A 27,046-nucleotide genomic window follows, 5' to 3' on the forward strand; every position below is an offset into this window, starting at 1 on the left:
TTCCCTTTAAAGCATTTTTCACATTTCATAAAAGCAGTGTCTTGTCTTTTTTTGAAATTTCTTGTTTTCCTCATTGTTTCAGCTTCCTCTGTTTTTTTTTTTTTTTTCTTTTCATTTCTTTTTTTTTAAAATTTTCTTCATCACTCTCTTGCTTTTGGAGACTTTCCTCACATATCTGGTAACTCTTGACTGGCATGTCTGTTGGAGATGCATTAAAAGGAATCAGAAGGTTTACTGGATTGTTCCAATGTGTTTCTCACAGTAGGACGATAAGATGACCAGGTCACTTTTATTTGGAAAGGAGAAAATCCTCTAATATTCCTATTTGTAAGTCTTTTCTCTAGGTAGCTTAGTTTCTTCTGAAAAGGTTTCTGACTGTGGAGTATACAGCTGGCAGGCACTGTTCTGAAGGTGGGGGCTGGAGTGGGGAAAGAGTTTGACCCAACCAAGACAGCATTCGCACTTGAAGTTCTTGATTGCATTCCTATGCCTCAGCCCTCCCCCCTCTGTACCTGAGTTCCCACATGCAGAGCCTTCTCTGTGTTTAACCGTCTGAGACAGTGTCTACAGAGATTGGAAGAGGGCGTGTTATTTGCCTGTTCTGCAAGGTGGGTTGGAATTTGGGACTCTCAAAGATTTTTAGCTAGATGATCAGATAATTGTCTGTTTATGTCTCCATCCAGGATATCTGATGTCTGCAAATCTGAAGTCTCTCTGGGATCCTGAGGTGGGGGTTACATTACCTTGACTGCCGTTAGTGTGTTCCTCTGCACTGCCTCGAGAATTTTTTCTCTTTATTTGTTCTGCCAAGTTGTTTATCATTCCTACATCCACTTTTAGGGGTTAAAGATATCTTCTACTTTCACTGAAGACCACAGCTTCTATTGGAAAGCTTTCTTCTTGCAGATATTCTTTCCAGATTCCATTAATTTCTCCTCTCTTTGCTCTTTAAGTCTAGGGGTGGTAGCTCTCTGCTGTTACTAGCCCAAGGGTACTACAGCATTTTTTGCTGTTTTTTCTTAAACCTATGTTAATAGTCCTTTTATTAAACTACTCAATTTCCCTTTCTGAGAGTGACATGTTTTTGATGAGACTCCAAAAGAAAAGAAAAAAGCACTTAATCTGTGACACACTAGGTGTAATACATGTAATTTCACAAGATTTTATAAGAAACCATGCTGTTACAATCTATAATTACCTGACTGAATCTACAAAAAGCCACATTTAAACAGAATTGATATGATTTTCAGAGAATTAAAGTGGATTCACTATGGTGCATGTTCAGAAATTCCAGAGTTATCAGGAGCTGGGAAGGCTACAAAAGTAATTTATTCTCCAAGATCACGTTGATGAATTATCTATGTGTACTGAGTTCTGCTGTATGGGCGATACAAGGAGCTATCCAAGGTACTACTGAGTGCTCACCAAGACCAGGAGCTAGACTGGACCACATTCCACCTAGAGCCTTACAATCTCTATTGATTTACTGACAACATGCAGATTTATAAGACAGGCTATTGCAGAGCTGCAAACAAAGACAAAGACATTCAGTGTTTCTCAAATAAGAAGATATGGGTCATTCCTATCATGAAAAGACTGAACATATTTCTAGCATTTTTCATTTAGTAGGGCATCATTATAGATCTGGCAAATTTTGACACTGCTCAGCAATTAATTTAGGAATTGGGTTGGGAGTTCTGATAATACATGTCAGCCTATGATAAGTATTAAAAATTGTGCCTCATAACATGTCACCACCATAAAATTTCGTTTCTTCTAATAGCCACTGCTATGCCTCGGTCCATTTTCAACCAATGATCGAAATCAGAATTAATAACTTACTTGGAGTATGTTTTTCTAGAAACATCCTACATTTTCTGTGTATAGTTACTAAGAAAATATCCAAAAAAGTATAAGAAAGGTATTATTATTATTAATATTTTTATGTATGTTTTAATTTTATTCCTTTAATCAGACCTTGCAGAGTTTTAGTCCATTCCCTCAGAATTATCTCCAGAACACTTGGAAAATGAATCAAATGTATGTAGGGCAACTCCTCTTCAAAGGCCAGGAAGTGCTAGGAGATCAGCATAATAAAGTGGCTGACTCCTTATAGACAATACATTTATTGATGAATATTCTGTATATCCATCCAACTTCCCTAAATTTCTTTCTAATCTGTTCCTTTTATATTCGATAACAAGTCAAATAATAATAATGATTATGATGAGATGCTATACTTATTTCTTTGATTTTTTTGATATTGAGTCTTGAAAAACAAAGACAATTATTAGAAAAATGTGAATTTTTTGCTTGTGCCTTTCAGTTCTTCTTATGTTATATCTGAATGGATAGATAGTCTGCATAAGAAATATGCTAATTGATAATTAGGAAATTGACATTTTAATGGGTTATATAACATTTATTTTTAACTCATTTATTGTTTTTAGTTAAATATAGAATTGACCATTGTTTTTCCCGTAGAGATTATATATAATGATCCCTATTCATTTTTCCCCTCTCTATATAATAGTGAAAAATATTGTGCTATTTGCTTTGAGAAACTTTTCCAAATATCTTTTATATTTTGTTTGTTTCTGGGTACAAACTGCGCTTGAGAACAAAGAATGCATTTACTTGGCATAGAGGAAAGATGAGAAACAATTCCAAACATAAGCATCTTCTTGTCAATATTCTGTCAATGCACTCTCTGGCTTGTTCATTACCCAGTAACTACTCTTGCATTTATCAGAATACTTTTATACACATATCTCCCCAAATACAGTTCTTTCTTTCTGCAATCACATGGTGATTCTTTCAGTGCTTTAGTATATTCATGAAAGGCCAGATATTAGACAATTTGATAAAAGCCATTTTATTTATAAAGGAAATAGAATATATCTTAGAAGTAAGCATTAGTTTTATAAGTTTCATAAAATATGTTAATAATAATAATTGTGCCTGCATCTTGCAGGGCAATGAACTACAGCAGTAGATAAAGAATGCAGTTGCCAGGAGGGCAAATGTGTACAGCATAATTTCTTTAAAAAGACACCTGGAGTTAAGAAATTCTGAAATGAACTAATGAATGACTTGGAGTAAAGACTTTTATCTTCCTCTTGAGCAGAAATATATTTTGTTCAAGTTATGGTAAGAGGGCTGGCTTGTCTGACAAAGCTATGAACAGTAGCAGCTCTTTCAAGTCCTCACTGAAGAGAATCTGGGGCATTCTTTTGTGGAGATGGATATGCTAATTAACTGATTGTAGTCATCATTTAATTACGTATATGTATATCAAAACATCATGTTGACAGCTTAAATATATACAATTTTATTACAAAATAAAATAATATGAATAAAGTGAAACCAATTGTTTTACAGTTTACAAGGTATTTTACTAGCCTGTCAGGTTTGAAATAGTCTGTTCTCGAATAATGGTGGTCTAGAAAGTAGAGTCCTGCAGTCCTGAAGGCTTCCAGAGATTTTAATTTTAAAAAGTTGAATTGGGTAAAGTTGAAATAGCAAACAAAAACTATGGTTTTTCTATGAATTTTATTCCCAACTAGCTGTGTGACTTAGATTGAATTTTTTAATATCTCTGTACCTCATTTTCCTTTTCCTTGAGAGAAGAGGATTAGAAAGATGTCTTACAAAGAGGCAAACATTCTGTGGTTCTTTGGTGTGCATACTTGACGGACAGAAGAAAGGAAGAGTACTTTCCATAACGGAATATCTTAGTACCTATCTCTAGACACTAGAGCCATAGAGCTATGACAGAGAACATACTGCCTTTATTCTCTTTCTAATCTTTCACCTATCCCTGAATTTGAATGTCTGTGATGTATCTTTCCCTTGTAAACCTCAGAATATCTCTAAGTAATTAGTTATAAATTTGAATATTTTAATTTGAAGATATGACTTCTGAAAATATCTCTTTTTCTTCTCAGAATGCTGACACTTTACTTCAAAAAAAAGGACAAATAATAAGTGTCTGAAATCATATCCTCTACTACAGGAGGAGATGGATACGTGTACACACATGCCAATATCCACTACTGTATAATTTATTGATAGGCCCTCTGCCATTCTTGGATCTAAATCTCAGCTTTGCTTCTTATTTTTTTATTTTATTTTATTATTATTATTATTTTAATTTTTTGTTTATTGCAGTAACATTGGTTTAAAACATTGTAAAAATTTCAGGTGTACATCATTATACTTCTATTCCTGCATAGATTACATCATGTTCACCACCAAAATACTAATTACAACCCATCACCACACACATGTACCGAATTATCCCTTTCACCCTCCTCCCTCCTCCCTTCCCCTCTGGTAACCCACCAATCCAATCTCTGTCCCTATGTGTTTGTTATTATTGACATTGGGAAATTATGAAAACGCTCTAAGCAGCGTTTTAGTTCACTAGAAAGGGGAGATATTTAAGAGCATTCCTCACTTGGTTGTGGAGAGGAGACATGAGAGAATATATGTAAAGTGATGAGCAAAGTACACGGTAAATACTAAGTAGACAATGAATGTAGGTCGTTATTATTGCTATTGTACCAAAATGGAGAAAAGATTGTTCATAAAGATATTTTGGTAAAATGGTTGAGACCAGGGCCTCTGAGATTAAATCCTTCTGGATTCACATCTCAGATACAATACCAATTGGTTGTTCACCCCTAAACAAGTTACTTAAACTCTGTGCATCAGCTACTCCATTAAAAGAAAGACGCCTCATTCACAGAATTGTTATGAGGAGCAAATGGATCGCCACATGTAAATCACTTATAAAAGGGTAAATATTATTGCTATTTTTCTCCTCATTTCAATTTTTATGGAAAGGACTACATTTGTTTGTAAAAATAATCTTGATAAGGATTAAGATTAAGCAGAAACTACCTCAAGCTCCCCTTAACGAGGTCTGGGTGTCATTGGCGGTATGGCTTCAGAGGAAGGGGAATGAAAACCTGCAAAATAGAGGCAAGAAACACTTCTGAAGTGAGGCAATCTAAGAGAAGGAAGGTGAGGGAATGGAAGGGATTGAAGAGGCAAGCACATGCAGGACAGGAGATTGTTAAAGGTGTGTGTTCCCTGCAAATATTGTTTTTATAGAACTCAGAATATTGTGTAGCTTCCTCTAGAATCAAGATGTTCTTGGTAAGAGGGAATCTTTTTTACTAAACCGAAAAAGAACCAAGCAATATGGTGCAGACGAGTGGGTAAATCAGTTTACCTGGAGGCAAATTTAATTGCGGAATTCACTGCTGATAACTTCAGATCAAAGGTAGCACACAGCTAATATTTTTTGTGTGCCTCCTATGTGCCAGACATTAGATCATAGGAGAGGATCATTATAATGGTATGGAGGATTCTCAGGATAAAAGTTCCATTTGGGACTCAGATTTCTCCTGAAGCTGGTCATTTAATGTTTTTCCTTGTTAGGGGAACACAGTTTTCTAAAATTATAGGCGTTATTCTTATGCATGATAGACTAACAGCTACAAGACACTTAATCAGAATGCTGTTGCATAATTATAATGGGGCAGAAAAAATAATGCAGATAAATCTGATACTTGGTTTATTTATTTATCCTGATACCGGCCCTTTTGATATGTCTATATGATTCTATAAATACATAAAGGAAAATTTTTCTCATTTGTATTCCAAGGAAGGAAAAAAAATGACTCTTTGTAAACCAAAACCAATGATGTAGGATCTCATGGGTAGACTTCCTAACCTGAATGATGGACGTCTGTATCTCAGCCCTGGGGAAAGTAACCTACAGGGCCACATGCCCCTTTCATCCTTATCCCCTGTATTGGTGGGGAAGACCTATAAAGTTGGCTAAAGCTTGGTTGATTGTAATGGCTGGGCTGGGACTCAGCTCTTTGGTCATCCACAACCAAGAACTAAGGGGATGGGACCAGCTCTGGGCTGCAGGAAATTTTAGAGGTTTTACAACCAACACATTCAGATAGTGAAAGAATTGGGATTCACATCTAACAATTTTTGGACTTTTCCTTCAATATGGAATATAGACTGGATGAAATTTCTGACCAGTTTCTATCTGATGATTTCCTGAACTTTTTCATGACAATTAAGAAATCTACATAAGGAGGACCTTTTGTCTCTTAAGAGTTTTTCAAGTACTTATTCAGAGACAGTCTTTGGCTTATTTCTGGATTGGTAAAAAGAGATTCCAGAGATAGGAAAGCATATCGAGTATGTTGTCTCAAGGAAGATCTTGAGACAAATTTTTATTAATTAAATTGGAGTAAACAAGCATTTTTAGCAATTGCAGGTGTGTAAAAGGCTATTATAGTTAGGGTGAACGTATATATTGTAATCTAAAATGAGACTCAAATGTGCAAAGGGACACTGACATATAGGTATAACATTTTATTTCCTGACACATTGGTGGTTTTATAAAATATTTTAATTTAAAAATAATTTCAAGAATAAAATTCTTTCTTAAAAATTAAAGTATATCCATGTACATCAAAGCAAAAGCAATTCTTCATATTTATTATTTGAACCTTACATAACAAGCAGTATATCTTTTGCTTCAGGGTTATACACATTAATCAGATTCTTAACCATATCTATTTTAACACACTTTCACTAGTATTTTTCTAATGAATGTAATTTTTAAAAGTATGCTATTGAATTGATAATATTTTATAAAACATTAACTAAAATTATTTTCAAAGTTGTATTGTCCGTTTACTAAATTGGAAATTGTTGAAACCTTTATGTAGCTCTTCTCTGTAAACCATAATTTTTTTTTAATTGAGAAAATACTTTCTCTACAAGTGCTGAGTTTCTTGATAAGCTCACAGAAAATTCTCCTAAGTGGAAGATATTCTTAATTCAATTTTTTTTATTAAAATGTGCAAATATTTCAGCTTATATATTTTCATATGTATCGTTTTCTCATATCCTTGTATCTATTTATGAAAATACTTCTATAAGCAAAACTTGTTAAATAAGTTGCTTCTGTTGATGATTTTTTGCAATGATTTGCCCTATTCAGATGCTGCTAAAATTATAGACCTTTTGATTTTATTCCATTCAAGTAGAAAATATAAATTTATCCAAATAAAAATAGGAGCTCAATTAAAAGATTATTCCTAAACTCAAGAGATTCCCAAGTACAATTAACAAATTACAATACTAAATTTTGTACACCACTTAAGTTCACAGCACTTACTATTTTTCTGTGTCTAACCTTTGTTTGAGGTTCAAAATCTTCCCATTTGCAATTTTTATTTCCTAAAAACTGGAGAGGCACTCTTGAAACAGTTTTTGAATAAAGATTTCCAACACCTTTAAACTAAATGCAACCAAGATATTTGCAAACCATACATCTGATAAGGGCTTAATCTCCAAAATATATAAAGAACTCATGCATCTCAACAACAAAAAAACTACCAACCCAATTAAAAAATGGGCAAAAGACCTGAACAGACATTTCTCCAAAGAAGATATACAGATGGCCAACAGACACATGAAAAGATGTTCAAAATCAGTAACTATCAGGGAAATGCAAATCAAAACTACAATGAGATATCACCTCACGCCCGTCAGAATGGCTATAATTAACAAGACAGGAAACAACATGTGTTGGAGAGGATGTGGAGAGAAGGGAACTCTCATACACTGCTGGTGGGAGTGCAAACTGGTGCAGCCACTATGGAAAACAGTATGGAGATTCCTCAAAAAATCAAGGATAGAACTACCATATGATCCAGCTATTCCACTGCTGGGTATTTATCCAAAGAACTTGAAAACACCAATTTGTAAAGGTACATGCACCCCTGTGTCCATTGCAGCATTATTCACAATAGCCAAGACTTGGAAGCAACCTAAGTGCCCATCAAGGGACGAATGGATAAAGAAGATGGGGTATATATACACAATGGAATACTACTCAGCCATAAGAAACGATGAAATCCAGCCATTTGTGACAGCATGGATGGACACTGAGGGTATAATGCAAAGTGAAATAAGTCAGAAGGAGAAGGTCAAATACCGTATGATTTCCTTCATTAAGTAGTAGATAATAACAACAATAAACAAACACATAGAGACAGCGATTGGATTGGTGGTTACCAGAGGGGAAGGGGAGAGGGAGGAGGGTGAAAGGGATAATTCGGTACGTATGTGTGGTGATGGGTTGTAATTAGTATTTTGGTGGTGAACATGATGTAATCTATGCAGAAATAGAAGTACAATGATGTACACCTGAAATTTTTACAATGTTATAAACCAATGTTACTGCAATAAACAAGAATAATTAATAAAAAAAAAAAAAATTACCTACCCTTAAGCATATCTATTAGAAATGAGAAAAACTTTTAGACATACGTGTTTTTTTTACCTATTCTACTGTACCTGTCTCTGTCAATAGTAGGGAATAGTATCAAGATTTAATTCTCTCCAATTTTAAATTATGTCACCAAACCCTGTTAGATTTTGTTTAAGTGGATTTATCCTTTATATACATTCTTGGAAAATATCATACATATATACGTGTTTTTTTTTTTCAAACCCAACAAGATTTTATTTCTCTTTGTCAACATTATTAGTGAATGCTCCCTTTTCTCTGTTTGTATCTAAATGACAGATTTAAAAAAATAGTTAACAGGACAAGAATTAATCACTTTAAGATTTATAATTTATAATTTTTATAGTTTCATATACGTGATCTGGTAACTAACGGAAAATGAAACGGGATTATTGCTCATGGTACAGACAGATTTTATATGTCTTGCGTAAACCATATGAAGTGCAAATAAAGGGTTGAAGCATTTACTGTGGTAAGAAAGAAGGATGAGCAGCTAGGTAAATGACTAGTTGTTCTTTTAATTATTTAAGAAAAACTTCCCAAAGAATATGAATTTTAAGGCTTATTAGATGGATGAAAAGAGAAATAAACAGAGGAAGAAGGTCACTCCAACATGAAATCTAGTTTAAGAAAAGCCTCAGAGATGCCATGAGACGAACATTTGAAAGGGGAATAGAACAGCATTGTTTTAGAAGAGAAAAGCAAATCTTATCTATAGCCTGACATGACATAATGGGGTATACTTTGATGAAGAGGTCTGAATGAAAATATGAGATCCTTTGCCTCGAGGTTCTTATCATTTTATCAGATAACAAGTGTACAAAGAGGAAAATTAGTTCAAAAAATTAAAGCTTGAGGTGGACAGAACAGTTAAATAAACCTTTTATCATTAAGCTACCTCATCATCAATCATGTCTTTGTTTGTGGCTTCTCAGCACTTCCATACAGTTCATTTGAATTTGTAAGTAGATTTCCTAGTTTATTCATTATCTGAATTTCAAGCTCATTGAGAGTGTGAACTGTGTCTTCTGGAAGAGAGTTTAAAAAGTATCTCATAAAAATATGTGGAATTAATGAATGACTAATGAACTAATGGCTTTGAATAAAAACAGCTGAGAGACAAAGCTGAAAAAATAATTTTAAGGTTCAATTTGCATATTTAAAATTCCATTTAAAGCACAGAGCTCATCATATATGGATAGAGCCAGATATACATAAAGTGAACATATACATGTTCACAAATAGGATCAAATGCACAAGGAAACTAACTGAGGTACAAAAGGAGAGTATTAATACAAAAATTTAAAAAACACCACATATACAGATACACATGCATGTGCATATACATGCATTGTTTGTTGTTTAGTTAAGAAGAGAAAAAGAGATATTCAAACCAAATCTACTTGAAGTCACTAACCAAACATTTCCGATAATGGAAAATCCTATACTTTGAAAACATTTGTTTCAGATCTCCTCAGGTCTCTCGATGTGTGACATAGTACAACTTCACATACGCATAGTTATTACTGTCCTTTATAAAGAGTTTAATATGATCGGATGTGCCGTAATGTTGTCAAGTGGTTTAACCAACAATTAATTAGCTATCAACCTACGATATTTAACCAGAGGGAGAAAAATCTGTTTAGTTAGGTTGTCATTTAAATATGCTATTTTAAAAATAGTCCTCAGTATTCAAGGAAATTATCAGTATAAGATAATATTAACTCAATCTATTAAAGAACAGAAATTGATTGTAAATATTCAAAAGACTCATTTTAACTTTCTGAAGCCATTTAACATATTTGGAAGTTTATAACATCTAATAGTCAATTACAAATCCTATAAGAATTTATTTAATTAACAGATATTTTGCTTTATGATAATTTTTGTTTATATTTCTTCCTCAAAACAGGACTCTAAAAAGAATGCTTAAGTAAAATGGATCCCCTGTACTTCATTTTTCATTTCCAGGTAAGCATGGTTTGATACGTTAAAAATGCATAAAATATATCTTAAGTATATAAAAGGACAAAGGATGCAGAAAGATCTCTGTTTGGGATACTAAATATCAAGAAGTTTGGAGAAACTGTTGCCATTGGATGTGAGAGTCTTTTGTATAAGTAATAATAAACAAAGGGTTTATGTAGAACATAGAAAAATTCAGTGATCCAAGTAGAGGAACTGTAGAGAACTAACGACTAACTGATTAAAATTTTATGCGCGATAACAATACGAATGTCTTAGAAATTAGACAGATATAATAAAATACCTTTTAAAAAGAAAGAAATGTTAAAATGAAACTTAAGTAATGAGAGAAGAATATGCTCAAAAAAAGACATGAAAAAATGGTAAAGATAAAGAAAATAAAGAAGCATGCCAAAACTATTTGTGTTCATAATTGTCATAAATATGAATGTATTGAAGTGGGAAAAGATTAGTAAATAGTCTTTAATAATAAAACAATGAAAATTTTAAAAATTAAGTATTTGCAAATTTTTCAAAGTAATATCTTTATATTGAAGTATTGAATATTGATATGTTGAATAATATTGATATATCTCCTCTTATTTACAAACACTTTAATTAAGAAATGAGTGAATATGAAGTATTATAAGGCAAAATATTTTGGATTCTTCTGAATAAAGGAATTTTTAAATTTAGAAAACAATCAACTCAACAACTACTGAGCAAATACATGTGATGTGCCCAGGCGTGTCCCAATAACTATATGGTAGAAGAAATAAAAATGAAGGTGAGCGTTATTCATACAATAAATAGTGATGTGATGTCTAAAGAGCAACAACTTAAATGGCTATATTAGATTACTTAACAAACAAGTTATGTTACTTTCCTTCTTTAAATTTTCCTTTACCCATAATAAGCAAGACCAAAACCAAACTCCTAAGAATGATGCAAAAACGACTCAAAACATGGTACCTATTTACTTAACAGGACAAGAAAGTTCATTACCATCAATTCATTTCAAGACTGTCTGCATATTCTAGATCATTGTTCCTCAATGGAAACATAATGCGAATCACAAATGCAATTCGCATGTGTAATTTTAAATTTTGTAGAAGGCATAATTTTAGAAAAGTAACATGTGAAACTAATTTTTTTTGGTGAGGAAGATTAGCCCTGAGCTAACATTTGCTACCAATCCTCCTCTTTTTGCTGAGGAAGATTGGCCCTGGGCTAACGTCCATGCCCATCTTCCTCTACTTTCTATGTGGGAGGTCTGATAAGTGGTTTGTAGGTCCTCACCCAGCATTTAAAACTGTGAACCCCGGGCCGCCAAAGCAGAGCACGCTAACCCGACCACTACGCCACCAGGCCAGCTCCGAAACTAATTTTTAAAAAAAATGTATTTTGTTTAAATAAATATATCAAAATTACTATCATTTCAACATGCAATCTATTTAGAAATTAGCATTGGATATTTTATTTTATGCACTTAGACTTTGAAGTTAGGTGAGCATTTTATACTTACAGCCATCTGAATTCAGCCTAGCCACATTTCAAGTACTCAATTGCCATATGTGGCTAGTGGCTACACATTGGACAGTCCAGTTGAGATGGCTTTCTATGCAGAAAATCGAAAACTATAAACAACTCACTAGAATTAGTAAGTGAATTTAGCAAATTTCTAGATTCAAGGTCAATATACAAAAATCTATTGTGTTTTTATATTATAGCAACAAACAAGTGGAAAACAAAATAAATAAAACAAAATTTTCAATAAAAATATCAGCAAGATTGAATATATAGCAAAAAATTTAATGAAGTAGTGGTAAATCATCAATGATGAAAACTAAATATTGCTAAGAGAAATTAAAATAACAAAAATAAGGAGACATAGATGATGTTCAAGGATTGAAAAGACTCCATGTTATAAGACATAGGTCCACAGATTTAATGTGTTCCCTTTCAAAATTCCAAGTTTTTATTTTTTGTGGAAATTGACAAGTTGCATTCTAAAATTTCTGTGAAAATCTAAGTGATCTAAAATACCTAATACATTCTTGAAGAAGGAAAACTAACTTGGAGGACTTAAACTACCATATAATCAGACCTACTCTGAAACTACATTAGTTAAGACAACGTGATATTGGAACAAAGACATTAAGGGAACCAGAAAAGGGCACAACTGAAACTCATTTGGCAAAAATATTTTTTTAACAAACCATTCTAAAACAATTAAGTACCCATTTAGAAAATTATACTTTTATCCCTATCTCATGCCTTACAAAAAAAAAAAAAAATTGAAATGAATCATTGACCTAAATACGAAAAGTAAAAAAATAAAGCTTATAGAAGAGATTATAGGATAATATCTTCGTGTTCTTGGGGAGGCAAAAATTTATTAGAGAATGTAAGAAGCACCAATCATTAAAGAAAAGATTGATAACTTGGACTCACTAACATTAAGCATGTTTGCTTATCAAAGACACTGTTAAGAGAAAAAAGACAAAGAACATAGTAAAAGATGTTTGCAATACGTACAGCCCATAAAAAAGTCATATGTAGAATATACAATTAACTTCTACAAATCAATAAGACAACCTAATAATAAATACAGAATTATCTTGTATAGGTACTTAAAAAAAAGATATCAATAGAACTATAAAGCATATTAAAAAATATTCAATATCTCAGCTCTCAGACTAGCAATAAGTCAGACTCCTGACAACACACTGTGTTAAAAGTCTGTTAGAAGCTATGAACACCCTGATAAGAGTGCAAAACGCTGCAACTGCTCTGGAGGGGAATTCAGCAGTGCATAACAAATCACAGAATTTATATAACTTTGACTTGGAAAAATGTAATATCCTACATATTAAAAACAATTACATATGGGGCCAGCCCGGTGACTTAGTGGTTAAGCTCACATGCTCCGCTTTGGCAGCCCGGGGCTTGCAGGTTCAGATCCCAGGCGTGGACCTACACACCACTCAGCAAGCCATGCTGTGGAGGCATCTCACATTACAAAATAGAGGAGGATGGGCACGGATGTTAGCTCGGGGCCAATCTTCCTCTGCAAAAAGAGGAGGATTGTCAACAGATGTTAGCTCAGGGCTAATCTTCCTTACCAAAAATAAATAAATAAATAAAAATAAATAAAATAAATAAATAATTATGTCAACAAATATGGGATAATTTTAAAATTTAAATACAGACAAAATTAAATGACGTTTTTTACATAAACACACAGAAGAAAACAAGATCCATTTAATTTATGAAGACCATACTGTGGCTATACACGCTAGGTGGCTGTATTCTAAGGACAGAATGACCTGATAAACATCTTGAATTTAATTTTGTTTCTTGTTGGTAGTGGGACTGGTGTGGTAATTCTGAAACTGTTTTGTGCACATAATAGGATTCCATAAATAAGTGAATATACTAATGTTCTTGGAAACCAGTTTTTTCACTGGAGCAGAAGGAAGCTAGAAATATGGGAGGAAGAAAAGAAAGAAAAACTTTATAGTGACAGATTGGAATTTTAGACATCAGTGTAAACTCATTATTTTTAAAAATATAGCTTTTGTATTGAAATAGCTTAGAAGCAATCACACGTCAGTGGAAATATGTACATATAGAACCCAGTTTTTGATTCTAAAAAGCATTTCTGTTGAGAGGAGCAAGACTTCTCATAAAATGGTGGATTTCAGGTCTGAGGTATGGCAAGTATAAGTTGAGTCTAAAACATCATGTTGACTCGGAAAATAAAGACTCAAAAATTGATATCAACACGTCAAAAGGACACAGGAGCAATTTGAAGGGGTTTCTACTGGTGAAGTTTGAGACAAATTGATCATTAAAACTAATAATGACAGAAAGAATTAAGGGAGATATATTCTTAATTTCTTAGTGATTGTTGCACACAGAAAACAAATGTGGGAATATGAGAGAAAGGAAAGTTATTCCTTACAGAAAAAATGGCAATTAAGAAATGAAAAAGAAACAATATTAGAAAAGTCAACATCTTTTTGAAAAATGATAACATTTATCGATATTTGTAGAATTAAATCTAAACCAGTGGTGTGATATGTGAATATTTATGGCCTAGATGATTCAATATCAAATATAAATGAATTCTCTCCAAAAAATTTTCAAATCTCATATAATTTCCAGTAAATAATCAAATAGTCTTTTCAAGAAACTAGAAAGATAATATATAATATTTATATGAAATAATAAAGGACCAAGAATATCTAAGGCATTTACAATATAGAAAAAAAAAAATAAAGTCAAGGAGAAGAAACTATTACCACACATGAACATTACCATAGCTGTAACAATGAAAATAGCAAAAACAGCCTACACAATAGCGAAAAAACAGTCATATGGGGCTGGCCCAGTGGCGGAATGGTTAAGTTCGAGTGCTCCGCTTCGGCGGCCTAGGATTTGCAGGTTCAGATCCCGGGTGTGGACCGACGCACTGTTTGTCAAGCCCTGCTGCGGCGGCATCCCATATAAAGTAGAGGAAGATGGGAACAGATGTTAGCTCAGGGCCGATCTTCCTCAGCAAAAAGAGGAGGATTGGCAATGGATGTTAGCTCAGGGCTAATCTTACTCTCTCTCTCTCACACACACACACACACACACACACACACAAACAGTCATATACAAAAAGAAGATATCTGAAATGATATGTTATTTGAAATTAGATGAAATACTAGTTTTCACAATATATAATGGATCCTTGCAAATAAATAAGAAAACCATAAACAACTGAATAGAAAAATGAGCAAATGATATACAGAAAATCTTCAGAAGGAGACACTTCAGAGGTCAATTACACTGGAAGGATAGCCTTCCCCGTTAGAAATCAAAGAAATGTTATATAACAAACGAGCTATCATTGGCACACACAATATTGGCAAAAAAAGACTGATGTTATGTAATTTTTACAAGGATGATATCAAAATGGAACCACCATACACATCTGATGTGAAATTAATTGGTCCAACCATTTTTAAGGCAATTTGACAGCATTTGGCAAATCAGTATGTATGCTTCCCCAAAACTTAACATTTTGAAATAAAATTAACATTTTGTAACAGATTAATCAATGGAGAAGGCATGGACTTAAAACTGCACAACCACTTTACTCTTATTTATTATGCCTTTCCTGATAGCTTCCCATAACTGGCTCCCCCACCTCCCAACATCTTGTTTTATCTTTAGCTGGAGATGGTATTTAAGGTGGTGGCTTAGGCCATTTGAGGGGAGTTACTCAGTTTTCCTGTGTCTCCACCATGTATACAAGAGGTATATATGTTATTAAACTTTTGTTTGTTTTTCTCCTCTTAATCTGTCTTTTATTATAGGAAAGTCTCAACCAAGAACCTAGAAGGGTAGAGGGAAAATTATTCTTCCTCCCCTACAATGTACTTGACGTTAGGAAATACATGCTGGTTTTTTTAAGAGTAATGTGTTATAATGTCTGTCCATTACTTTCAAGTAGTTTAGAAAATTCAATGTCCATATATCCACGTATCTACTCCTTATCTATCTTGTATATATCTATCAACATTTACATTCAGAGAGACATAAGGTTAATGTGGCAAAATATGAATTGGTGAATCTAAGGAAAAGGTATGTGGATGTTTATTGAGCTACTTGAAATTTTTGGTAGGTTTGAAAATTTTCAAAGTCAAAATCTAGGGACAAGAAAATAAAGCAAAACTGAACAAACAGTAAATTAGAAACAAACAATCAACAGCAACAAAAAGGAATGATTAAAATCACTTATGATGAATTTTAACAAGGCTTTAGTTTACCACTAGGAAGCTAAAAATAAATCAGGTTCCTTCAAGAGTTAATATTGTCCCTCCATTGTCCAGATGGAGCTCCTGGAATTATAAAATCTTTATTTCTTCCTACTTATACAGCCATTGCTCTCAGAACAGCTAAAGCAATCAACTTAACCACTCAATTATGCATCACTTTCAGATTCACACAGCATGTAACACCTCCCCTTATTGAGCTATTTCTAATTTTAAAACTCTTGAATATAAGAATTCTGGATGAGCTTATTGGCTGCTCATTGATTCATCTCTAAGTTGTTCAGGAGCTGATGGTAAAACTATCAGAGAGATTATTAGGTTTGACAGTGCTGATTCAAAAAGAGCAGGCAGGCATTTTCATAGAGTGGTTGTCTCTTTGTTTGGCTGGAAATAGGATTCTTTTAATTCATTACATAATTGTATTCTAATTTTCCTTTTCTTGTCCAGAGTGCTAAATGAATGAGTGAAATATCTTTTATAAATGCTGAGGCTCATATATGAAAGAGGAGATGATGGAAATGAAAGGCGAAGAAAGCAGGAGAAATAAATGACTCAAGACAAAGGATTAAGGTGCATTTACTAAGTAAAGAAGAGCCAGCCCAGGTGGTGTAGTAATTAAAATTCAACTTTCTTGCGTTACTGGCCCAGGTTTGGGTTTGTTTCCTGGTCAGGAAACAACACAACCCACCTCTCAGTAGCCATGCTGTTACTGTGCATGTTGCTGTGATGCTGAAAGATGTGCCACCAGAATCCTGCTGTACACAGGGTCACCAGGAGTCAGAATCCATGCGATGGCACTAACAACAACTAAGTAAAGGGAAGAGTATTTTACTTCTCTTAACCCCAAGTTGACTTATAGCTCTACCACTCAGATGCACTTCAAGGTACTCCTCAAGTCACCTAGGCAGCCACTCCTTTCTCTTCCTTATTAAAATGGGCCTTGAAAGTGACCCTGAAAGTTCCAGAGGATCTTTTAGTGGCAGATCCTACTCTTAAGAATAATTATAATGGTAATTAGTGAATTAACTATTAGAGACCACAAAAAGGACATTTTCCCTCCTGCTTTAGTTAGCCTGGGATGTGCCCACATTTTATGTGGTTCATCAATACTGCCTGTCTTTCCAACTTAGTTAAAAATTATGGTCAATACAATGAACTTATGAAGTGATAGGCTATAACTGTTGCTTTGGGGATTGTTTTCTGATTTCATAAAGAGCATGACAGCCTCCCAAACCCCTACATTTATCTTAAGTATATGGATACTCATGGAAGGTAAATCATCACTTTGAGAGTAGAAAGCCTCTCCTGAACTTCAAACACTATAATGCCCCAAAGGGACACCAATTATTTATACAGTACAGTAATTTATACAGCATTTCAATCTGATCTCTCAAACCCAGATTTAAAGGAGCCCTAAACACTGGAGGTAAGAAGTGGTGGTCACAGGAGAGTGACTCAGGTTTACACAATCCGGGTTGACTGATTCAGTTTAACTTCAAGAGAACAGATGCATTCTAAAATAGCAGTCTTATTCACAATAGTCCAAAAATGGAAACAACCCAAATGTTCAACTGACGACTGGGTAAAAAAAGAGGTATATCCATACTTTGGAATATTATTCACAATAAAAATAAATGAAGTACTGATAATACTACAACATGGATGAACCTTGAAAACATTAGAGTAATTGAAAGAAGCCAGTCACAAAGACTACAATCGTATGATTACATTTATATGAAATGTCCAGAACAGGCAAATCGATAGAGACAAAAAGTACCTTACTGAGTACCTAAGGCTGGAGGGGATGGTGGGAAATGGAGAATGACTGCTGATGGGTATGGGGTTTCCTTAAGGGGTGATGGAAGTATTCCAAAAAAGACTGTCATGATGGTTGCACAATTCTGTGAATATACTGAAAACCGGTGAATAGTACAATTAAAATGGGGGAATTGTATGGTATGTGAATTACATTTTAATAAAACTGTTTTTTAAGAAAAGAAGACAATTTGGTTAAATGCAACTGTGAACCAAAACTTTGACTGATGCTGTATGAATTCAGAGAAAATAAAAGAACAGGATGGATCTAAGAAAATGTATGCTTAGATAAATGACAGTAGCATGGAATGGTTGCTATGTTGGATATTTAAAAATTTTCTTTCTGAGTTTAAATGTGTAAACAGTGGCCTAATACTTTTTTAATCTGTTAAAAAAGCACATTAGGGAAAGAGCCCTATAATACTTGGCAAACATCAGATTCCTGATTATAGTTAATTAGCTTTATGACAGTGGGGATTACATGTTACAAAGTGAGGATACGTTAGCAGCAACCACTCATAGACCTATATAATATTAAACACCTCACTTTCTCCTCTCTGAAAGGTATTTTTACTATCAACACAATTTTTTCTTTGTGAAATGTTTTGTTTTTTATTTTTACTTTTCTTATTATCTTTAAGGACTTCATAAGACTGCCAATCTTCCACTAACTTTACGATTCTCATGAAAAATACATCTCATTTTTTCTCATTTTTAACCTTAAGACTAATTTAACTCTAGCTTTTATTCTAAGAGACTATTCCTAAGCATAGTATTTTAGGTTCTGATAAATAACCCGTGCCGTACAGAAAATATTTAGATGAATGTAAGGTAAAGAATGAAGAATAAACAGTCCACTTAGTCCTTTCTCATCAGTACGCTTTTTCCCCAGGAATGGCTACTAAATCAGATAAAAATTTCAAAATTACTTTGTGATTTTCTGAGGAAGAGTCCTTGGGGGAGAGATACTAAGGTTGGTGCTTAAAATGATTACAGACAGTTCTCTGAAATGGATGGGGCTTAGTGCTCTCTGGTTTTAAGCTTCCAAATCCTAGCTCCAGCTCGAATCAGAGTGCCATGACCAAAAAGAATTGTTAAATGCATGCCCTCATTTAAGAGATGAAAAATTAATGGTTCAGCGTCATTAAGTCATTTTTTCCCAGCGTCCTCCAATGGCTAGAACCCAGGAGTTCTGACTCAGAGGTCACTAGCCACTCCATTGCACAACATGAAATAGAGCTAATACTCTACCTTGTAGTTTATAAAATAATTTCACATTCCTTATATTGTTTCATCCTAGTAGGAACATTCCACAGTGGATCAGGAACCTAAGAGATGAGGAAATGGAATCTCAGGGATGTTGACAGTACAACTGTTCTCAGAAGAACTGTGCCTTTCGATTTCCAACATGACATCTTTTGTTGGGGTTGTTTTCTAAAACAAAGGCTCATGAAAATCAGAGGTAACGCGATAAACTTATTTGTAATTACACACATCCCAAAGCATTGGTTTTTGGTTTGAAGTGAATTTAACCTTATTTATTTTTCTTTTGATTTTTTTGTTTAATTATTGTTGTTGGTTTTCTTTTGCATCTAAGATAATTAGAGAAATAACAATTATTTCTCTTCTCTTCTCCAGGATACGTTGAATATTCATTCAGGAACAACAGAAATAGACCCCAACTTCTCCATTAAAATTGAACTCAAATTGGCTTTAGACCTTGTTTTGCATTCTTGTATCGCCACTTCTCGCAAAAAAGGTCATAGGACAACATTATTCAATAAAGATTTATTTACTATTCTTTACTCTCTCTTTTCCTCGGTCCTCATTCCAAGCATTGAGACAGAAATTAGCTTTTCTCTCCTGCCTGTGAAAGAATGGAAGAATCACAGACAGAGAATCACCTACTTCCTTCCTCCACACAGTTACTACCTAGGCAGGGCTGTGTGCTTAGTCCTGGATATGTAATAGGGTGACTGAATCACAGTCCTCACCAAGGGAATTTTTATTGTGCTTACAGAAACAGAAAAACTGAATAAGACAGAGAACACGCACAACATATTATTTTCTTGTCGATCTTGATGCTTGACGGTCCTCAAACACTCTTGAACCTGTAATGAGTTCAGTAATCAATTGCTTGTGGCAAGGAAAAAGATGCAACTGACAAAGCACATTTTGATTGGTTCCTGCTAGCTGTAGGTTAAAGACTAGCTTGATTAGCTTGATCATTGCCAAGTTAGTGCCTCAGAGGAAAACACTGCTTCGGAGTACTGTACTAAGTAACAATAAACATTAGCTGATTTAACTGGGGTAATGGCTAATTTCCTCCCAGCTGGAGAAGTCTCTGATTAACAATTGACTTGTAATTGTTTTCTTTCTTTACCAATCGAAGGGTAAGTACTAGGACAATTCATTGTGATTACTAAATAAAGATAGTGATTTGTCTTGTTCAGTGCCTGAGGGAAAGTCCAGCCTCTGTTACTTCAAAGGAGGTAGAGGGCACCCCCCTCCACCGCCCACCCCACAGACACTGCATCCTGAAGACCTGGGAGTTGAGTGAGAAATAGCATGTGTTATGGAATAAAAAATAAATAGAAAAACAATGTTTCCCTCTGCAAACGAGTCTGAGCCCTTAATTTTAACTTTAAAGAGCAACTTTTCACTTTCAGAAAGTTTTCTCCTTCATTCACCAGAAGTTTTCTGTGGCCCTACTATGTGACAGATGCTGATCCACATGCCAGGAATATGGTTCAGCTCTTGCTCTCCAGGAATAATGGGAAGAGCATGAGGATCAGTGTACACGTCCTTTAGGTGTTGTGTGATATGGCTTAGGTCACTTTTCTCAGATTCTAAATGTCTCACTGTTAAAACTGTGGACAGGAAAATGTAATTCCAGCTCTGGAGAATTGTTTCATTAAATCCACATTAGTTAGTGACTGCAAATACATAATTGACCACAGAATTCACACATACACATCCAGAAAAAGATGTTTGGCATCCTCATCTGTACCCTGGTCTATAAAGGAATAAACATTCTATATATTATGTTACTTATGAAACATAAATTTAGTAAAATTAGAAGATATTTAGAACATATTTCATGTCATTGCGTAATCTACCTCTCTAAGATTATAGGACAAAAGAAAATATACCTGGGCTTTGGGTGTGAAATATAATATGGTGAGTAATAATAAGCCATCTCTTAGTGGTTGTGTAACTATGGGAAGATCATTTAATCCTAGCTGTAAAATGGGATTGATACTTACTTTAGAGGAGAGAATAGTACCATTGATTAAATTATATTATGGCAATAAATTCCCAAATACAAAAATGTTTGGTGGTATATCACATATTTTTTGTACATATTAAATAGCATATTAAAAAATGTAAAGACAACAAAACAGCATCAATAACAAGGTTAAATCCAGGTCGAAGTATCCATACATGTTATTTTGGCAATGCGTGTTTGCTGCCACCGTTGTTTGAAACGAACAAAAAGAATTAATGCATTTCTGAGCTAAACTTGTCTTCTAAAAGAGTAAGCTTAAATTTCTCTTAACCCAGGTCTGGCAACTTGATGGGCTCTGGCATTTTTTTCTTGCAACAAGAGACAGGATATTACACTAAAGAGTATCTACGTCAGTAGTTTTCTCCCTGAGTATATACAAAAAGAAGAAAAGAAAGAAAACCAAAACTGCAAGTATAAACATAACAACGAAGGGTCTATAAATTATGTCTTGCCTAGATGGTCATTTATCATTTGTGAGTGATTAGCTATGATGGTTTCCAGTTACATGATCTTTTGAATTTGGAATCTGGCTGTCATTTAAACAATAACTGATTTTAAACATTATCCAATGATACAGGAGAAAGAAACTGGTCCAGAAAAAACAAGGTATAATTCACCCAACAACAAGTGACTCTATGGTGTGTACTCCATAGTTAAGCCAATTAACATTGATCCAAACGCATTTAATCAGAGCTCAGCAATGCCAGCAATCCAATTAAGCTCAACATTCTATGAGAGCTAAATTTTATTAATCAAATGACATTTAAAGTTGCTTTATTTTGTTCTTTACTTCCTTTTTAAGGAAGAACAGATTGCGAGCTTGGAGGTATTCCAGTAATTCAAAATATTCAGTGTCAAATGAGTTGTTATCCACTGATAAAAAAGACAAAACTGAGCACAGTATAACATTTTAGAGCATGCTCTGAAATAATTAAATGCCACATATATTTTGCTGTAAAGAATAAATTAAAATTAGATGCATTTTTTCAATTAATACATCTGGTTAACCTCAAAAACTTATTCTAAGGTTTAGACATTATATTTAATCTTTTAGCTTATATTTTAAATGAGTTACAGCATATAATATAACGTAATGTAGCTTGTATTATAAATGTCATGCAAACATATATTATTTCATAGTATATTTTATATTTTAACATACACTCAACCAAATCAAATTTCTTACCTTTGCAAGTAGTTTCAAAACTGTGAGGAAAATAGATACTATAGAATCAATTGCAGAAGTTTTCTAATGAGTAATCTTTATCCTTCGGGGATGCTAGAAATAAAGGAACAGTCCCACGAAGATAGATATCTACAATTGTTTATATTGCTCAGGTCATCAAAACAAATAGTGATACTAAACTCAGGAAAATGTCTTAGTTACCATATAATGTTTGGGAGATTTTTGAAACCTCATTCCCAGCTCCACAGCTGCTTGACTTTTTGGAGGACAGGACAGCAACGCTCAGAGGAAATAGCCACCCTGGCCCTCACGGGGGCGGAGGAGTGTTTTTGGTGATTTGCACGTGAGGGTCAAAGCGTAAATTTATTCCCTACCTCTTTCCACAAAGTACCATTCAAGATAGTGTTCTTTTCTTTCTTAAAATACACATTTGTCATTGTAAATTCACATCCTATCTTATTAAATAAGTGGTACTCTGTGTAAAAAGTATTATTTACAAAATAATTAAACATTCAAAAGTCTTTTTTTTTTTTTAAGACACACAGCTTTTTAATAGCAGAAAGTCAGCACACATATCCCTAGAGGCCAGCGAGCATAAGCACCATTTTGTAAAGGGGCATAATTTTCATTGTCTTAGGTAATTTTAAGAACAATATTCAGTTAATCATTCATATTTATTATTTCTCCTATTGTTTCTGGTAGAAAAATAAATATAATCAACTAATTTTACATCGAATGTTAAGAACTTAGCCTTAATAAATGTTTATTATTATTAACTGGTATCTATGTTTTAGTCATGGTATAATACATTTACTCTATTTTCTCTCCACATTCCCTTGCCAGAGAAATGTGAGTGAGAGAAAGGAAGTATTCTATGTACAGAAGACCATTAAATGCCCCCTGCAGTGTAGCCCCTCTTTTTATTCTTGTTATTATAGTTGTATTGTGGTTAGACATTTATGAGCATGTTTCTCTTTAATGTAAGTCCATTTGAGCAGAGACCATGTTTTACCATCTGTATTTTTGTGGCCCCTAGGCCTTCTAGCACTTGAAGTAAAGAGAAGGGAGGAAAGAAGGAAGGAAGGAAGGAAGGAAGGAAGAGAGGGAGGGAGGGAGGGACAGGGAAGGAGACAAAAGAAAAGAAAGGATATCAATGGCAGGAAGAATAATGGTCTTCAGATGAAAATCTGGAAGGAGTTTTACTTCAATTATTTGTTGCTGCATAACAAATTTCCTTAAGATGTAGTGACTAAAAACTAACTAGTTAATTATTTATTTGCTCATGATTTTCAATTTGCACAGAACTTAGCGGGGACTGCTCATCTTTGCTCCATGTCCTATTGGCTGAGAGCTTGTTTGGAGCTAGAGTATCCAAGGTAGCTTCCCTCGTATGTCTGGCACCTCTGTTTGGATGGCTCGAAAGGTTGGGGGCTGGCTGTGTTAGTCTCTCTCGCTTTGTACTCTCATCCTCCAAGGCTGCTTTCTCTTCATGGGAACCCTCTCCAGCAAGTCAGTTGTTCTTCTTGACTGGGTGGCTGTTTTCCAAAAAATGGAAGCTGTAAGGCCTCTTAAGGCCCAAAACTGCATATCTCACAATGTCACTTTTACCATATTCTATGATTCACAGAAAATCACAGGATCAGCTTGGATTTAAAAGGAAGAGTAAAAGACTCACCATCTTGATGTGCATACAGGTATGGGAGGAATTGTTGGGTGCCATCTTCGCAGACAGTCTGCCACTAGTGGTTACAGCCTGTCGTTAGAGTATCATAGAAAACTGTTTCTCAAATTGAACTGGGGAAGTATAATTCTGCAGGGTTTTTTCCCTCTATTTCATTATTTTTAAAAGAACACATTCAAATACTTGCTTCAATACCTCAGGTTGACCAAAAACTTAATCAAATATGCCCCGCAAGCGTTTAGGATTATTTTAATCATGTCCAAAATTATCTATAAGATTAACTATAAAGTTTTAGATAAATTGTGAATTGCTTTATCTGTATAAAGCTAGTGACAAAACTAAGTGACTAATGACTGTAACCATGAACTAATTTATAGAAGGTTCACGCATAGTCCTTCTAAGCTTAGAAACTTAGCCTTTTTGTCTGGAGCACAGAGCTAGCTGAAGGGTGGAGTGAATGGCCATTTTAAATATGATAACATTGGTTTTCTTTTGAAACGTAAGTTATAATTAGATTTATTAAAATGGATTTGTGCCTGTATTTACATGATAAAATTTGTAATAGAAAACCTAACTAAGACACAATGGATGCTTTCTTTTATTTTTTCCCTCCTGTCTATTTTTTTTAAGTTCATTGTAACTGAATGAAATTTGCTATCTCTTTGAAAGGAAGTACACACACGTCTAGGCTTAATAAAGATTTGAAAACCTATGTTGTGATATTACATTTTCTGTCATCAAATCAGCCCTTCGGTTAAAATGAAATTTGATTGTAATAAGACTTTCTTTCACGAGCATACACTCCATGGGGTTAAGGAAATATATCCAGCATAGAGGATTGTTAGGAGGGAAGTGTCAGCCCACAAATTAATATCCACTACTGGTCAACTGTGTGGTGATAATGGATGTTCACTGTAATTTTATTTTATATTTTTAAGATAATATTAAAAAAATACCTGGTAAACTATTTAAAATTATTTTAGCTCTGAAGTTCTTTTTACAAAATTTCTGGTGGTAATTTTTAAAACATTGAAAATATGCTCATTCAGAGCCCGTTTTTAATGAAGTTAAAGCCATTAACTAATTAGAAAAGCCTAAACATGCTGTATGGTCTCTGGTGATGTAAATGATTATTAATATGTTTATTCTTAAGACAAAAGGATTCTGCAGTTAATTTTGTTAGCTTCACTGTTTTTAGAAATCTAGAGTCATATATTTATTAGGAAGCTAACACTTCAAGGTAAAACTTGGTTCAATAGCCTCATATAATTATTTCCCACTTTTGGTAACTAAGCTACTGAGCAAACAAAAAAATAACATGTTGACAGCATAAGCTATTTCTGCTTCGCTGAAATTGCCCAGGGCTTCTATTTCAACGTCTTTCCTCTCAGGAAGTTGCCACTAATGTGGCAATCAATCCATCCGTGCCTCTGGTTATTAAAGGAGAACCTGACAGCCCCTTTAATCAATCACCTTGCTGTGCAAGGAAGTGGTGGGGATGTTGAGGAGAAAGGTGGAGAGTTACCTCAAGTCTGAGGTCAGCAATACTCTTTGCAGAGGGGAAGCACCCTAAGAATCTATAACCTAGGGTAAGGTTTTATAGGTCATCTTCAATATTTCCTTTATTCTGAAACGACCTTGAGAACATGTCAGATAATTCATGCAGGCCAGAAGCGATAGCCCCTTTCCTCAGAGCTCTTAGAGTGAGAAACATTCCTCCAAGGTAATGCATTTTTGAGAAGCACATTCCTTCAAGGTAATGCATTTTATTTGTACTGTTTTCCACAGTTTAACCTTGGTCGGCTTCTAGAGGCCCTCTTCACCTGAAATTTTTCAAAGAAAGTGAGGTGTCTGAGTGTGTGTGTGTGTGTGCGCGTTATGTGTGATTTAAAGCAATGTCTTTCCAGTCAGGAGACCTAGACTTTCTTTTGACTCTTCCATCTGGTGAGGATCTTGATGAAGGACTCACATAATCTATTCATTACCTGTCTTGGGAAACCTAAATGCTTTTGTCTGGCAATCATGGCTACCCACCCTTAATCATTCCTAGAGAATTTTATCCACTCCAGCTCCCAACTCATGATTTTCACTGTAGTCATCCTTTTCTTCTTCACATCTCACATACAACCCATTTGTGTCTCTGCTTTTGCTACTCCCCTAGCTTTGCAATTGCCTGAACCCTCTTATTCATCCCCTACGTAAAACATATCCTTCCTGCAAAGTCCAACTAAGTCTAACATCACAGCCTCCTTTCCCCTCGCCCCCTCCCAGTAATTATTTTTTCTGAGCTAAAGCAATTGAACTCAGTTTAACAAGTGATTACATCATGACTTATCTAAGTGTTTTATGATGTTATGTTTGTCTTGCGAAGTTATAAATTCTTTGAAATTGAGGATTATATTCCTGCAATATATATCAGTGAGTGGGGGTCCCAGAGTGCTTTAGAACTCTTTCCTGATTGACTGATTTCTGCCAGTCAGTTAGCTATTGACACCGGATCAATCTCTTCTTACTATACAAGATTCTGTAACTTATGCTGAAGTGAAAAATGCTTTTCCTTCTGCGTGGAAGACAAGAAGAAGTTTTTTTCTTTTTAATATAACGTATTTTAGATATATCCCATGTAAGATCTTTTTGGCATGTTTATTTATTTATATTATTGTTTACGTTTGCCACTGTTGTGATTCTCTAATATTCCCTAGACTTGTTTTGATTAATTGAAATTCCTATTCCATTGTTGGTATGCAAGCATTTCAGTGACTGGAACACCATAACTTGATCTTTGCTGCTTTTACTCAAAAAGAAACAAACATTTCTGCAGTGCTTATGGGTAACAAGTTGGGATAGGGAGAGCTTCCTTGCTCTCATTTTAATATGCATGATTTATCCCTCCCTAGTTCTTATTCATATGTTGTATCCTTATCAGGTC

The sequence above is a fragment of the Ceratotherium simum genome, chromosome 13 (assembly GCF_057802395.1).
Source record: "Ceratotherium simum simum isolate JZ-2026a chromosome 13, ASM5780239v1, whole genome shotgun sequence".
Taxonomy (NCBI): Eukaryota; Metazoa; Chordata; class Mammalia; order Perissodactyla; family Rhinocerotidae; genus Ceratotherium; species Ceratotherium simum.